Source organism: Panthera pardus, unplaced genomic scaffold (assembly GCF_024362965.1).
Source record: "Panthera pardus isolate Hobbes unplaced genomic scaffold, ASM2436296v1 HiC_scaffold_8, whole genome shotgun sequence".
NCBI classification, from domain to species: domain Eukaryota; kingdom Metazoa; phylum Chordata; class Mammalia; order Carnivora; family Felidae; genus Panthera; species Panthera pardus.
In genome coordinates this window covers 123756015-123773628 of record NW_026527013.1, presented here as the reverse complement: position 1 = coordinate 123773628, position 17614 = coordinate 123756015, and the positions used below count along the sequence as shown (strand labels likewise).

At 36.6% G+C, this 17614-nt stretch overlaps 1 protein-coding gene across 10 annotated transcripts in view; it reads right to left on the bottom strand.

Moving 5' to 3' along the window:
• BBS9 (Bardet-Biedl syndrome 9) overlaps positions 1-17614 on the bottom strand; it is a 434898-nt gene that overhangs the window by 101018 nt on the left and 316266 nt on the right. The gene's annotated exons all lie outside the window — the stretch shown is intronic.

The window sequence follows — 17614 nt, the reverse complement described above, 5'->3', positions numbered from 1 at the left end:
AAAGAACCAACAACAAGGAAAACAAATATATTAATAAAAACAACAACTGCTGCTTACTGTGTGTCCACTATGTGCCAGGCACAGTCCTGAGAAATCAATGTTTATTATTCCTAAAACTTTCAACAACAATTTAGATAATTACTATTTTTGACTTATGAAGAAAACAAGGTTCAGAGAAGTTAAGCAACTTGTTCAAAATCACACAGCAGTGCCCAAATTCAAACCAGGTCTATCTAAAACCTCCAAGGCCCAAGCATTTCCCAACCTGCCATACTATATCTTTAGATACACACACACACACACACACACACACACACACACACACATGCTAGATGATAAGTGTTATACAAGACTGTTGGGTTGAGTTAATATAAGAAAAATCTATAAACAAGCCTTCACCACCAACCTGACTTCTTGAGGATGAAGGCCCACAGACTCTTTTGTCCTTATCTTTAAGTTTATTTTATTTTATTTTATTTTGAGAGAGGGAGAATGCAAGCACAGGAGTGGTGGAGAGAGAGGGAGAGGGAGAGAATCTCAAGCAGGCCCCAGGCTGTCAGTGCAGAGCCCGATGTGGGGTTCAAACTCACAAACCCGTGAATCATGACCTGAGCCGAAACCAAGAGTCAGATGCTTAAATGGACTGAGCCACCCAGGTGCACCCCATTTGTCCTTCTTTTAAATAAATCCACATTTGACTAGTTGAATGTCTTTGGTTCAGAAAAGCACATACAATCCTGAACATCACTCCTATTGTCTTCCATTTATCTATGTTACCTGACTGGCCCTGTAATCATTTGGGTTTACAACCCCTGCAATAATCACAAACTCTGCAAACATAAAACAACCACAATAAGTATGGAAGAGCAGAAATCATCTACATCACAAATAATTAAATCTGAATCTGGGCTCTGGTCCTGTCCCACCACTCACTGGAGTCTGATGCTATGAGAGTCCCTTAATCTCTTTAAACTTTAGTTTTCTCCTCCATAAAAGAGAGGTATTTGCTGTGGAGCTCAAATGAGATGCAGCATATGTGTTTGTCATGACACCTAGCACACAATAAAGCACTCAACAGAGCTAAACACCATTACTAATTTAGTTTTTGTAACCTAGCTAAATACCCAGCCAAATTTTTTTATTAAAATAAAACAAAAAACTATTACATTGAATAGCAACCCTTCTCTTTGCCTTTTCATCTCTAGTTTACACAGTCCCATTAATTTCAGCATCTCTTCATGGAACTGTTTTGGCACACAAGTTATATACATTACTTACCAACATGTATAGCATAATTTCCATACCCTACACTCTCAAAGCAACTGTATGTCCCCTTCCATTACATCCATCACATTCAGAATTACTTGTTTGATAATTTTAAGCTATGTGAAGGCAGAAATTGTGTTTTGTCTGTTTTTTTTTTTTTTTTTTAAGTAGGCTCCACACCCAGCATGGAGCCCAGTGCCAGGCTTGAACTCAAGACCCTGAGATCAAGATCTGAGCTGAGATCAAGAGTCACACACGTGACTGATGGAGCCACCCAGGCGCCCGTGTGTTTTGTGTTACTACTGTGTTCCCGGTACATAGTACAAGGTCTAACACATAGCAGGGATCAACAAATATCTCTCCAAGTGAACAGAAATAAATGCCATCTGTTATGTCTTGGAAAAGTACCATACTGGCTTAACACTACTATCTGAAGGACAGCTAATACCTAGCATAGCAGTTGTGATGCCCAGCAAATAGCATGTTTCCTTAATTCCATAATGCACTTTGCTTGTTAGGTTCCCTCATATGTACACATTCTAATGATTTTCAAATCATAATGTGTCTTATCTCAGTGTTCATTTAATGTGCTAATTTTACTTTTTATTTTCAAAGGTAATAAAATCAATAATGTAACTTAAAATTAACAACTTACAATCTATTAAATATGTTTTTGTTTGGTATTTTGTTTGGAATTATACCTCCCAATTACCAAGGTTCCCAGAGAACCTTGAGGTTCTGGGAATCCAGTTCCCAGAGAATAACTGTTCCAATGGCATTTCCTAGCTGCCCTGTAGGGCACTCTCTCTTCTTCTTTTTTTTTCTTTTTAAAGTTTTTGTTAAATTCCAGTTAGTTAACATACTGTGTAATACTGGTTTCAGGTGTAAAATATAGAGATTCAACCCTTCCATACAATACCTGGTGCTCATAGAACTGTACTCCTTAATCCCAATCACCTATCTAACCTATCCCCCCACCTACCTCCCTCTGGTAACCATCAGTTGGTTCTTTATGGTTGAGTCATGGTCTCTCTCTCTCTCTCTCTTTCTCTCCCTCCTCTCTCTCTCTCTCTCTCTCTTTCTCTCCCTCCCCTTTTTTCCCTTTGCTCATTTGTTTTGCTTCTCAAATTCCATATATGAGTGAAATCATATGGTATTTGTCTTTCTCTGATTTATTTCAGCTTAACATAATACTTTCTAGCCCCATCCATCCATGTCATTGTAAATGCAAGATTTCATTCCTTTTATTGGTGAATAATATTCTGGTGTGTGTGTGTGTGTGTGTGTGTGTGCATGCACGTGTGTGTACATCTTTCTTCATTTATCAGCTGAAGGACAGTTGGGCCATTTTCATAAAGGCCCCCCCAGATCCTCCTCCACATTCCCAGTGGAACCTAGTATAGGCCAAGCATGAGTTCTTTCTTATGATCTCCATAACAAACTTTTTCACTCCAGCTTTCCTGAAACTGAAGCCCGTCTGAAAGGTTTAAAAGACTAACTGTCCACAAGCATGCAGCCAGATTCAAACCCAAACCTGTCTGGTTGCAAAGCCCGTGTTCCTCCTGTTGCTGCAGAATGGAGGTAGAAAATTCACTTCTGCAAATTTTTCACTAGTTTTTAAAAAATTAATTGATTTCTTATTATTTCATTGAAAAAAATCCATTTTGGGAAGGTAATAAAGTACATTTCTTTTCAATAGAGGCTAAGGTTGATTTACCCTAACAAACATTTGTAAGATAGTGACTTTTTAACACTTACCAAAGTAATTTTTAATGACTGTTTTCAAAGTGATCTTGAACTACAAAACTAGCCAAAAGGTAGTAAATATCTATGTACATTTCTAATACAGACTAGAATTACATAAAAAGGAAAAGAATCCACAATCGTTTCAGCCCTGGCATTACTATCCTAATTAAAAGTTTCTCTGTGAAAAAATACAAATAAAAACAAAAACAAAACAGGCAGAAAGACAAAAGAAAAAATAAATTTTTGCTTTGAAACAAAAAAAAAAGTCTACAAGCACAAGTAAATGTGGTATATATTAAAATGAGATCTTTTCCTGAAATGTCCAAGTTTGGATTTGATAGGATGAGAGGTCCCTCTGAACCCAACACCTATCATTTCTTCCTTCTAAGTAGCTGAAATAGACTATATGGGAAGATCGTATCTAACGAGAGAGGTATGAGTTACAAACCAGTTTTAAAAATAACTCACTTTCTAATTTACTTAAATCAAATAGGTGCCACAGTTTAAATCAGAATCCTCCAATAGAGTCCATTTACCAGAAATCTGAATCCATTTTCAGAGAAGAACTTTTCAAAAAGATTACCATCACAGCAGTAACTGATTCACACAGCGACTTTTTGTTTAAATTCTTGGTATTAATATCCAAAAATGTGATAACGAGCTGAATTTGGATAAAATAACAGGTATCACACCAACCATCCAGAGAAGAGATTTTAAATCTGGGGATAGAATGCCATGTTGGCACCTGAGGCACACATGAGTGATGGAAAAGATTACAGTTTAGCTTGTGAACCCTCAGGAAGCAGTTCTTTGTTTCAGCTCTCCAGAGTTTTACCCTGCAGCCATCATTTTAATTCTCCTAAGAGCACCTTAGAAAAGCAGGGTTTAGCAATCCTTAGAAAAAAATATGGTTTGATGATTAAAAAATAATATTATGAAAGATTATACACATTATTAGAAGACTGCTCACCACAAGAGTTCCAGGAGTCAGAAATCCATTCTGGCAGAAGAAAGGGGAAACATAAATGTTGCATGAAAAGAAACTGATATGTGACCCTGGATGGCTCACCGATTAAGTGGCCGACTTAGCTCAGGTCATGATCTCACAGTTCCTGGGTTCAAGCCCCAAGTCAGGTTCTGTGCTGACAGCTCAGAGCCTGGAGCCTGCTTCGGATTCTGTGTCTCCCTCTCTCTCTGCGCTTCCCCCACTTGCACTCTGTCTCCCTCTCCCTCAAAAATAAACATTAAAAAAAGAAAGAAAGAAACGGATAGGGAGGGCATAGGTATAGTTGGCTGGAGGAAGGAGGAGATTTTGAGGCTGGTAGCAGTAAGTCTCTCCATAAAATGAGATCATAATCAGATTTATTTTGATTTTCTATTTTCTTGGAAACTTAGTCACAGTTTTATGATCTATATAGGTGATTTCATGTATAGTTTATAGTCTACCTACCACATCTCTGACACTGACGATTATTTTCCCTGTAATCACCAGGCTGTGATACTGGGACATCAAGTTGAGATGTGATATTAAAAGGGACAGGGGCAAGTGAAAGGAGAGCCCTGAGCCTCTATCTAACCCTTCTCAGGTTGGACATAAGGTGTTTGTTCCCTAATGGTTGAGAAAAACACAATTTATAAAGGACAAAGACCCAGTCACATCAACTGGCCATTCTGGCCAGAGTTACTAGGAAAAGGGAAACCAAAGTGTGATCATGGGATGAAAGGGGAAAAGAAATGGCCCAGACCACTTTTTCCAGCAGCAAAAATCTGCATAAAGATTGGTTAGTGTGCTACAAAGAACACAGGCCTTCAACTTAATAATTTGATTCCCAGTTTTGCTGTTTCTCCAAATATTCTTAACTAATATACTCCAAACTGAGACCTATTATTCAACTACTTTATAAGGAAAGAATATAAAATCAGCACCTTATCTAGGAAAAAATAGCATCTAGAACAAATTACTGTTTAAGACATGAGGATACCAATGGATTACAATGAATCTTTAGCATATGTCCTTAAAGAGTAAAGATTCTCCAGATTATACAGAGGTAGAGGAGACATTTTATAAGATAAAAGGATTTTCAATATAAAACAATTTTATAGAAATAATTTTTGCCTTGTGTAACACTGGTATTGGATTTCAATTTCTAAAATCAAACGTGTCAAAGACTTGAGACATGCACATGATGAAGACATACTCAACTTGTTCACTGGTTAGGACAACGAAGCATGTTTTCTTGGCTGGTAAGAGCACCAGTGAGTATCAGCTCTGGTCTCAAGCAGCTAAGGAGATTTAGAAGGAAAAAAAAAAGCTTCCCTGGAGAATTCAGCTTTCCACCTACCTGGCTACCCGGGTCACCTCTGAACAGGCAACTGCTCTGTTGCAGAAACAGAAGTTAGTTGTTGGGAAGAGCACTGGGAATTGTATGGAAACCAGTTTGACAATAAATTATATATAAAACAAAAAAAGAATACTTAAAAGATTTCTTGATTTGGAGTAAAGACAAAACCAACAGAAGTTAGTGAGATTTTTTCAGCATCTATAAAAACAACAATGACAACAAGACACCTTCTGATTTGGGTTAGGGAAAAGAGCAGGATCTTGGCTTTGTTCCCCAAACCTCACAAATGTGAAACAAACCTTAAAATCTACACATTTAAAAGTTAGTCAAGGATCTCCTGAATATGTGGAAATATGAAATAATACAGTATTGAAGAAATCTGTTCACTTTAAAGAATAAATCTTAACAGAATCACTTCTATGTTCAGCAACTCCCTAAATACACAAAACCAGAATCTGATTTAAACAAATTTCATTTCTTTATAGCTTTTTCTCAGAAGCACAGGGATGCAGCCATAGAGGAGACACTCTGCTGGCTCCCTAATTTCCAGCACTTCTTTCCCCATGGGTTCTCAGTGGGGTTGCTCCTGACCCACACAATCATGAGGAGACCCATGTACAGCCCAATTGAATAATATGCATTTGTTCCCGATTGTAAGCTTAAAAACAAGTTAGGCTAGATAATTTAGATTCAGAGAAAAAACAGCTCCAGATTCAACTTTGGCAGGGAGTCCTGAGCTAAAAAATTATGTCCCTGAATTTTGGAGAGGACAGAAACCATTGTGGTTGTTCCCCTACAGAGCTCCCCCATCCCTGAAAGAACACAAAAAAGATAAATTTCCAACGTTAGGAAATCAGGCTTCAGCTCACCATTGTGTGATCATTAGAATTACACCCAGCTATTCATGAGTCATCAGGCACTGGATTCAATCAGTGAATGAATTCATCTTTTTTCCAGTGGCTATCTCCACTGCAGCAAAGAACTGGCAAGAATGAACAATTTGGGTAAAGTGAGCCAGTGACCTTCTTAAGGTTCACACCTAATCAACTATTTGATTTTAGATCTGAATGTATCAACTAATTTGACTGCATCTTCCCACTCTTATCAAGGCTGATTATTCACTGCATCCCACCATGTCCACATTATAATGTGACCCAGAAGAAAAATTCCTCTCAGTATTAGAGAAGTCAATCTGATATTGAAAATCCAAACAACAGCAGCAAATAAGCAAACAAAAAATTAAAACAAGAAAAAGAAATGTCCACAGTTTCTTTAAGACATTAAGAATCTTTTTTTTTTAAGTTTACTTATTTTGAGAGAGAGAGAGAGAGAGAGAGAGAGAGAGAGAGAGAGAGAGACGGAACATGCGAACACCCAGGAAAGCAGGGGTGGGGTAGATAGAAAGAGAGAGAGAGGGAGAATCCCAAGCAGGCTCTGCACTCTGAGTGCAGAGCCCAGTATGGGGCTCGTACTCAAAACCAAGGGATCATGACCTGAGCCAAAATCAAGAGTCAGATGCTTAACCAACTGAGCCACTAAGGCACCCTTAAAACATTAAGCATCCTTTAAAAATGGCTGTGATTCCAAGTTTGTACTGACTAGAGAGAACTCAAATCTGTGGCCCATGTCTGACAATGTAGGAATATTTTATATATATTTTCATCCAGACTGCTTGAGACATATAGAGAAATCTAATTTGATTTAACCTACTTCTTTTTTTCCCAGTATTCCTGGGTACTACTGGGCTGCCTCTTCTAATGAACAAGTGCAACTTCTTGCTAAATTTGATTTAAGTGATTCATCCTGGCTGAGCACAATCAAAACAGTCTCAGTTCAGTTCAAGTAGTATCAGTAATATTTAGGTCTCCTTACAAGGCCTTTTTTTCCATATTACCTTAATACTAATGTCAAGTACTTGTTGATCATTTGCTATGTGCCTGATACCATTCCTCAAAAAGATGATTCTTGTATTTAAAAGCTTAAATGTAACACTCTGTAAAAGTTTGAGATCAAACTAGCATCTATTAAACCAAGGAAAATATCACACAGGATACTACGTTCAGTGGTAAACTTCAAAATATTTCCTGTAATTGATCTTGATGAGTTTAATAAATGAAGGCTGGAGTTGTTAAAAAAGATTCCTTGGAGGTTGAAAATCCTAAATTAGTTCTGTTGAAGAAGATTAGAGGTGATTCCAAGCAAGGTCTGTATGCCAGTGAAGGCAAAGACAGAAGACTCTGTTTTTGTGGGCTAATGACATCATGTTTTCATAAAGCAATGAAGAAAGCCATGTGGAAAAAAAAGGGAATGCTTCATTTTCTGTCTCCATCTCTCTCTCTCTCTCTGCCCCTCCCCTGCTCACACACTGTCTCTCTCTCTCTCTCAAATATAAATAAACATTTAAAAAAATTTTAAGGCAAAAGTTATAGAGTAGAAAGTTCTGGAAAATCAATTATGTGAGGACATAACAAATCAAAAAAAGATTTGAGCTTGGTGATTAGAGTGTCCAAGAAGAGTGCCCAGTATTTCCATCTTGGTCGAGGTCGATATTGAAACTAACAACTTCTCTTTATGGAGTACAAAGATTTTTTGTTGAAGGTCAAGAACCAGATTATTTCAAGATAGGCTATCAATTATCAAATATTTCAGTCTGTGTTTAAGCTATTTCCCAGAAGAAAATAAAGGTGTTTATTCTTCATGTAGAATTCATGACTTACTCAAGATATGAGATTAAAATGTAAAACTGTCCCTTTTCTTGATTTCTATCCAGAATCTTGCTTACTAATCCACCTTTAGAATGGGGATAAATAACACAATTTTACCTAAGGGAAATGAATAAATCCCATTCCAGAACAGCCCAGAAACAGAAATGGTAAAGTGTGTATGGCCCAAACAACAAAAGGGTATTATCCTCTGAAAGCCATTGAAGCACTAATGCTTTGAATCCCAACATTTCTGCTGAAGTCTATAGAACCTGGAAAGATAAAGGTTTAACACCATATAATTTCAACTAAACTGGAAATAGTGTGGTTTTTAACATAGTTTCAGCAGACAAATTTAAGGCTGACTAACTCTTAAATTGAAATAAACATATTCTACAATTAGTAATTAGGAGAGGGAAAAGACCAGTATAATTAGAAGCTCTAAAACCTACTACTAAACATAATGTTATTTCCAGGATATCCCTTTTTGTCTCAGTTATACAATTGTGTTTTCTATTTTGAGCTACCCTTCATGGCATCTCACCTATGTTGTCAGTTAAACTTAAAAAATAGGCCACCACAGCTTTTGGAAATAGAGCCCCTCTCCTTTTTTTAAAATCTGGATTGAAAAAGAAAAGAGAGTTACAACCAAAAGACCAATCACAATGGTTTACATGAGTATCAGTGACAGACTTTTTTCTTCCCAACCAAGGCAACATGGTAGTCAACCAACAGGGAAACCCTCTCCTTTCCACTTAGTAAGCACCTCAGCATAACCAGAAATTCCTCTATTTCCCAAACTCTTACTTCCTCAGTCTCTAAAATGAGTACAAACCATACTTGTCCATTTTCTTCAGGAATATATGAGAATTGAGAAGACAGTTGGTTTTTTCAAGACTGTTGAATTCTGAGATAGAAAAATCACAATTTAGCCACCAGCCTCTTGCTTATACTCTAATTTCTGCTTTACTTGAATTCACTCGCAGCTACTATTCCAGCTTCCGCTTCATACATTTACATAATAGCTCAGGATATTGACATTAATAAGCCAATGTTCAAACGAAAAGTGTCCCAATTCACAGGACGCACATCCCTCCCAAGTTTGCTATCAGTGATGCTAACTGCCTCAAAACCTCAACATCGTATTTAACTAACAATCCTTCCTTTATCCACTTAAATATGGAGAAAAACCCCAAGTACTTTCAGTTTCACCTTCAAAGTATCTCCCTATATATATTTCCTACTCTCCACTCGTTCTCAAATCACCTCTAATTCACTGAAGCAGACTTCATCTAACCTGAAAAAGAGGAGAAGAGATCACTCAAACTATGCTAGAGACAGCACTTATTAATATTTCAGGAAATACCTTTTCAGACAATTCTTTCTGAAACTAGCCACACACATACAGATATGTATACAAGTTTACATGAATGCAATCATATTTTAGATGATTTGCTTATCTTATGCAACATTATACAATAAATATCACACCACATAATTTAATTCTAAAATATCATTGTATGTACTTGTATTTCCTAACTGATCTGTTCTTACCATCCTTCTGTAAAAAAGAAATACTTGTGGAAGTTATAGGTCTTGCCCATGCTATGAAATAATTTAATCACAATATTCAAAGTCTTCCCAATCTTGCCAGTGTTTATCTTACCTAATCTTAATATATGCTACTCTCCTATATCAGCCTTTTTATCAAAAAAAATTTGGTACACTCATCATTTCCCAAATATCTTATCTCCACTAACATACATTAACTTGCATTCTTCCTTCTGCCTATAAATCCTTCTTAATCTCCTCTTAAATGTGTGCCTTTCCCTCAAGATTAAATACAAGTTTTGCCTTCATGTATACATTCATGACTCATTCACTCACATATATTTATTCTGTATTATGCCCCATTGCGAAAGATTCAGAGTTGAACAACACCTACACCAGCCCTCCCCCTTAGCAATTTAGCCACTAATGATCAAGACAACTACACAAGTAATAACACAAAAAAATGACAGACATTAGGTCAAGATGCATGACAAAGACCTATGGGGTTGCTCTGTGAAACTTTGACAAGGCATCCCAGCCCATGGTGTCTCCTTCTAAATCAGAATTCCTCTGTCATTTGTTTATTACTATGCTATTCATTTTGAAACTTACTCTATGCTCTCCTACAATGTAATTTACCTTTGGGGTACATGTTCTTCTTCTGCATTTAAACAATTAGGTTCTTTACAAATAAAGAACTTACTGTATCCTTCTTTTGTGCTCCTAGAAATCAGTATAGAGCCTTGCACAAAATAAGCAATAGTGTATTGTCACTGTCACTGCTAACACTAAGAAATAAGAATTTGCCTATGACTAGAAATTACATGCTTCTAATAATTCAGAAGAATTTTTATCATTTATAGCTATTCCTCATATTTCTAAGTTGTTTCTAGAGTTTAGAGTTTAGGTAACTCTCTACCCATATAAACAATGCTCTGACTCTTCTTCCTTTTAGTCATACGGGGCTAAAAGTCAACAAGCTTGGAACCCAAGGGTCTGACGTTCTTTTTTTTTTTTTTAATTTAATTTTTCATTTTTTAAAATTTACATCCAAATTAGTTAGCATATAGTGCAACAATGATTTCAGGAGTAGATTCCTTAGTGCCCCTTACCAGTTTAGCCAATCCCCTTCCCACAACCCCTCCAGTAGCCCTCTGTTTGTTCTCCACATTCATGAGTCTCATGTTTTGTCTCCCTCCTTGTTTTTATATTCTTTATGTTTCCCTTCCCTTATGTTCATTTATTTTATCTCTTAAAGTCCTCATATGAGTGAAGTCATATGATTTGTGTCTTTCTCTAATTTCACTTAGCATAATACCTCCAGCTCCATCCACGTAGTTGCAAATGGCAAGATTTCATTCTTTTTGACTGCCGAGTAATACTCCATTGTATATATTTACCACTTCTTTATCCATTCATCCATCGATGGACATTGGGCTCTTTCCAAACTTTGCCTATTTTGATACTGCTGCTATAAACATTGGGGTGCATGTGTCCCTTCAAAACAGCACATCTGTATCCCATGGATAAATGCCTGGTAGTAAAATTGCTGGGTCATAGGGTAGTTCTGTTTTTAGTTTTTTGAAGAACCTCCATACTGCTTTCCAGAGTGGCTGCACCAGCTTGCATTCCCACCAACAATGCAAAAGAGATCCTCTTTCTACGCATCCTCGCCAACATCTGTTGTTGCCTGAGTTCTTAATGTTAGCCATTCTGACAGGTGTGAGGAGGTATCTCGTGGTTTTTATTTGTATTTCCCTGATGATGAGTGATATTGAGCATTTTTTCATGTGTCGGTTGGCCATTTGGATGTCTTCTTTGGAAAAGTGTCTATTCATGTCTTTTGCCCATTTCTTCACTGGGTTATTTGTTTTTTGGGTGTTGACTTTGATAAGTTCTTCATAGATTTTGGATACAAACCCTTTATCTGACATGATGTTTGCAAATATCTTCCCCCATTCTGTCGGTTGCCTTTTAGTTTTGCTGATTGTTTCCTTCTCTGTGCAGAAGGTTTTTAATTTGATGAGGACCCAATACTTCATTTTTGCTTTTGTTTTCCTTGCCTCTGGAGACATGTTGAGTAAGAAGTTGCTGCAGCCAAGATCAAGGAGGATTTTGCCTGCTTTCTCCTTGAGGATTTTGATGGCTTCCTATCTTGCATTTAGGTCTTTCATCCGCTTTGAGTTTATTTTTGTGTATGGTGTAAGAAAGTGGTCCAGGTTCATTCTTCTGTATGTTGCTGTCCAGTTTTCCCAGCACTACTTGCTGAAGAGACTGTCTTTGTTCCACTAGAGATTCTTTGCTGCTGTGTCAAAGATTAGTTGGCCATACATTTGTGGGTCCATTTCTGGGTTCTCTATTCTGTTCCCTTGATCTAAGTGTCTGTTCTTGAGCCAGTACCATACTGTCTTGATGATTACAGCTTTGTAGTATAGCTTGAAGTCCGGGATTGTGATGGCTCCTGCTTTGGTTTTCTTTTTCAAGAGAGCTTTGACTATTCGGGGTCTTTTCTGGTTCCATGCAAATTTTAGGATTATTTGTTCAAGCTCTGTGAAGAATGCTGGTGTTATTTTGATATGGATTGCATTGAATATGTAGACTGCTTTGGGTAGTATTGACATTTTAACAATATTTGTTCTTCCTATCCAGGAGCATGGAATCTTTTTCCATTTTTTTGTGTCTTCTTCAATTTCTTTAATACTTTCTATAGTTTTCAGAGTAGAGATTTTTCACCTCTTTGTTTAGATTTATTCCTAGGTATTTTATGGGTTTTTGTGCAACTGTAAATGGGATAGACTCCTTGATTTATCTTTCTGTCGCTTCATTGCTGGTGTATAGGAATGCAACTGATTTCTGTGCATTGATTTTATATCCTACAACTTTGCTGAATTCATGAATCAATTCTAGCAGTTTTTTGGTGGAGTCTTTTGGGTTTTCAATATAAAGTATCATGTCATCTGCAAAGAGTGAAAGTTTGACCTCCTCCTGGCTGATTTGGGTGCCTTTTATTTCTTTGTGTTGTCTGATTGCAGAGGCAAAGACTTCCAATAATATGTTGAATAACAGTGGCAAGAGTGGACATCCCTGTTTTGTTCCTGACCTTAGGGGGAGAGCTCTCAGTTTTTACCCATTAAGGATGATATTAGCGTTGGATCATTCATATATGGCTTTTATGATCTCGAGGTATGCTCCTTCTATCCCTACTTTCTTGAGGGTTTTTATCAAGAAAGAATGATGTATTTTGTCAAATGCTTTCTCTGCATTTATTGAGAGGATCATATGGTTCTTGCCCTTACTTTTATTGATGTTATGAATCATGTTGATTGTTTTGTGGATATTGAACCAGCCCTGCATCCCTGGTATAAATCCCATTTGATAGTGGTGAATAATTTTTTTAATGTATTGTTGGAGCCAATTGGCTAATATCTTGTTGAGGATTTTTTCATCCATGTTCATCAGGGAAATTGGTCTATAGTTCTCCTTTTTAGTGGGGTCTTTTTCTGGTTTCGGAATCAAGTTAATTCTTGCTTCATAGAGTTTGGAAGTTTTCCTTCCACTTCTATTTTTTGGGACAGTTTCAAGAGAATAGGTGTTAACCCTTCCTTAAATGTTTGGTAGAATTCCCCTGGAAAGCCATCTGGCCCTGGATTCTTGTTTTTTGGCAGATTTTTGATTACTAATTCAATTTCCTTACTGGTTATGGGTGTGTTCAAATTTTCTATTTCTTCCTGTTTCAGTTTTGGTAGTGTATATGTGTCTAGGAATTTGTCCATTTCTTCCAGATTGCCCATTTTATTGGCATATAATTGCTCATAATATTATCTTATTATTGTTTTTATTTCTGCTGTGTTGGTTGTGATCTCTCCTCTTTCATTCTTGATTTTGTTTATTTGGGTCCTTTTTTTTTTTTTGATCAAACGGGCTAGTGGTTTAACAATTTTGTTAATTCTTTCAAAAAACCAGCTTCTGGTTTCATTGATCTGTTCTACTATTTGTTTGTTTGTTTGTTTGTTTGTTTTGGTTTCCATGGCATTAATTTCTGCTCTAATCTTTGTTATTTCCTGTCTTCTGCTGGTTTGGGGTTTTATTTCCTGTTTTTTTTCTAGCTCCTTAAGGCGTAAGGTTAGGTTGTGTATCTGAGATCTTTCTTCCTTCTATAGGAAAGCCTGGATTCCTATATACTTTCCTCTTATGACTGCCTTTGCTGCATCCCAGAGGTTTTGGGTTGTGGTGTTATTTTCATTGACTTCCATATACTTTTTAATTTCCTCTTTAACTGCTTGGTTAGCCCATTCATTCTTTAGTAGGATGTTCTTCAGTCTCCCAAGTATTTGTTACCTTTCCAAATGTTTTCTTGTGGTTAATTTCGAGTTTCATAGCATTGTGGTCTGAAAATATGCATGGTATGATCTTGATCTTTTTGTACTCACTTAGGGCTGATTTGTGTCCCAGTATATGGTCTATTCTGGAGAATGTTCCATGTGCACTGGAGAAGAATGTATATTCTGCTGCTTTAGGATGAAATGTTCTGAACATATCTGTTAAGTCCATCTGGTCCAGTGTGTCATTCAAAGCCATTGTATCTTTATTGATTTTTTGATTAGATGATCTGTCCATTGCTGTCAGTGGGGTGACACGTTGAAGTCTCCTACTATTATGGTATTGCTATAGATGAGTTTCTTTATGTTTGTGATGAATTGATTTATATATTTGGGTGCTCCCACATTTGGCACATAAATGTTTACAACTGTTAGGTCTTCGTGGTGGATAGACCGCTTGATTATGATATAATGCCCTTCTGCATCTCTTGATACAGTTTTTATCTTAAAGTGTAGATTGTGTGATATAAGTATGGCTACTGTGGCTTTCTTTTTTTGACCATTAGCATGATAGATGGTTCTCCATCCCCTCATTTTCAATCTGAAGGTTTCTTTAGGTCTAAAGTGGGTCTCTTGTAAACAGCATATAGATGGATCTTGTGTTCTTATCTATTCTGTTACCCTATGTCTTTTGATTGGAGTATTAAGTCCATTGACATTTAGAGTGAGTACTGAAAGATGTAAATTTATTGCCATTATTATGCTTGTAGAGTTGGAGTTTCTGGTGGTGTTCTCTGGTCGTTTCTAATCTTTGTTGCTTTTGGTATATATATATGTACATATATATATATATATATATGTTAACATATATATATATATTTTTCATCTTTTGTCCCCTCAGAGAATCCCCCTTAAAATTTCTTACAGGGCTGGTTTAGTGGTCACAAACTCCTTTAATTTTTGTTTGTCTGAGAAACTTTTTATATCTCCTTCTATTTCGAATGACAACCTTACTGGATAAAGAATTCTTGGCTACATTTTTTTCTGATTCAGCACACTGAATATATCCTGCCACTCCTTTCTGGCCTGCCAAGTTTCTGTGGATAGGTCTGCTGCAAACCTGATCTGTCTTTGACATTCTTCAAAAAAGACAGAACTGCTTGCATTGCACAGCCATACCTTGAACCTGGCCTGATTGGTTTACTTGATAATACTGATCTTAGGACTATAAGTTACTACTAAACGGACAATAAAGCAACATCATCAGTGAAGAATAAATTATGTTTGGGGTAAACAAAAACACCATATATAAAGAGTTCCAAAAACACACTAATAACTACTCTTCTATTACTGATTTGGAAGAACAAACCATATTGATTATTTTGCAGATATGTCAAGACTGTTTAAATGAAGGTATACAAACAGTAATGAAAGCAAAATATTGGCTCTAATGAATCATGTTCTAATTTATGTAGAATAAAAACAATAAAACAAACAAAAAACAACCAGGAATCATATTTCAAGTAAAAAAAATTACAAATAAATTGCTAACAAAACTTCTTGTTTGCTTTGATAGTCAAAACACCCTTATTCAAAAACACCCCTTATTTTGAAGTAAAACTACATTAAATGTACTTTTTAGTTTCCCTTTTTAAAAATTAAAATTCTTACTCTTTTTTCAGTTAAGTAATTGTAAGTTTACTGCAACTTGCATCAATTACTATATTCTACATGACAGAATTCTATAGGTCTTCTACAAGAAATGTAAGAATTACTATGACTATGCCAATCCCATAGTCAGAAAACTACAGTGGCTCCCAATTGCTTCCCAAATGAATAAAAAAATTATAAAAACTGACATGTTTCTAAAAACACTAACTTTTCCTTTAGCATAGAAGTATATCCTGGGCCCAAGAATGGGCTTCGGGGGTCAGAAAGTCCTCTGAAACTGAAAGTAACATTTTGAGTGATTTTATGTATTTTTCTAAAGGAAAGAGCCTAAAGCTTTCACAGTCCCATTGGAGTCTCTGACCTCAAAAAGGTTCACAAGCATAATTTTAATATTCCCCTTTCACCACCTCCATCATACTTAATGGCCCACATCCATTATTATTTCACAGATCTGGAATTTCTAGCAGTCAAGAAAACCTACCTGCTGCCTTGAAGCAAGAGACATATGATTTCCTTCACTTAAAATGCCCTAATCCTCACAAAGCTCTCTTTGAGATTCCCTCTTCTGCCTACCAGGTCTCACTGACCCAATTCACCCCGATGTATCAGAGTTACCAATCTTCAACTGTTGACAGATGGCACAGCTAACTAACTGGTCAAGAACACCAGGCAAGTCCCCTTGAACTGTGGGCAAATGTGTTCACAGAGGTTTTTCTGGGACACATTCCCCAGGTTGCCATGTTACAAGGACTTCCCAAGACAAGTACTGAAATGAAACAATCATAACTTGAATGATAAAAACTGTAAGCATCCAAAGCTGGGATAATAGGGTATTTTAAGGCAGGTGGGGTCCTACATCACCCTTTGTGTCACACCATATCAGCATCAAGCTGATAAACTTAGCTTTAAAATGAATCCCAATAAAAATCTGTCTTCAAATCTACACAGTGGCAATTAATGTTAAAATTCATAAATAATATGTACAATCTTAAATAAATGCAGTAAATGTTGCTTTTCTCCCTTTGTTATTACCTCAATTTTACGTTAGGGCAAGTTACTTGATAAATTTGACAGGCAACCCAAACTATTTTTAGGAACTTAGCAGAATATAAATGACAAATAAAACAAATTTCCACATCTCACACCAAATGTTTCCAATTTCTTGGATCTCTTATAAGAAATTTAGGACTAACAAATGAATAGCACTGCCACCCACAGAAAAGCTGAAATGTTAAATAGAAGACCTTTTGTTTTTTAACAACCATTTTAATAATTAACACTCATGATTAGTATTTCCTGGCTTCCCCCCACCCTCACCCCCTGTCTCTTTCAGAAGACCTCTCTTATTCCAAAAACCAAAACCACAATGGAACACATCTTGTAAAAGTTTCAGTTGAGACTCCCTCCCATTCCTGACACCTATTCCACTGTTAGGTCCTGTGTTTGCATAATTCGTGGTTACCACATAACCAATTTGATGAATTAGCTAATGCTCTTCTAGAAGCCCACTGCTTACCCATTGATTAAAATGCCTGATAGTCAATGACCTATCTGTGATGAAAAACCTAAGGCTACACTTGCTTATTCACAGTGCTTCAGGGCATTGTATGATAAGGCATGCTGAGATTATACCTGCCATCGGCCAATTATACCCATGGAATTCAGAGAATTTTTCTTACTCTTCTTAAAATTGAAATCCTGGCACTCACAAAAGATTTTTTTTTAAGTAATAACCTCAGGGAGCCTGGGTGGCTCAGTCGGTTAAGCATCCGACTTTGGCTTAGGTCATGATCTTGGAGTTCGTGAGTTCCAGCCTGCGTCAGGCTCAGCCTGACTTCAGATCCTGTGTCTCCCTCTCTCAGCCCCTCCGCCGCTCATACTCTGTCTTTTTCTGTCTCTCAAAAATGAATAAATGTTAAAAAATTTAATGTAATAACCTCTATTATGAGATATTAAGGTATGAGTATATATGTTAATTTACATATGCTTTAAAGCAATCAAACTCATGGTAAACAAA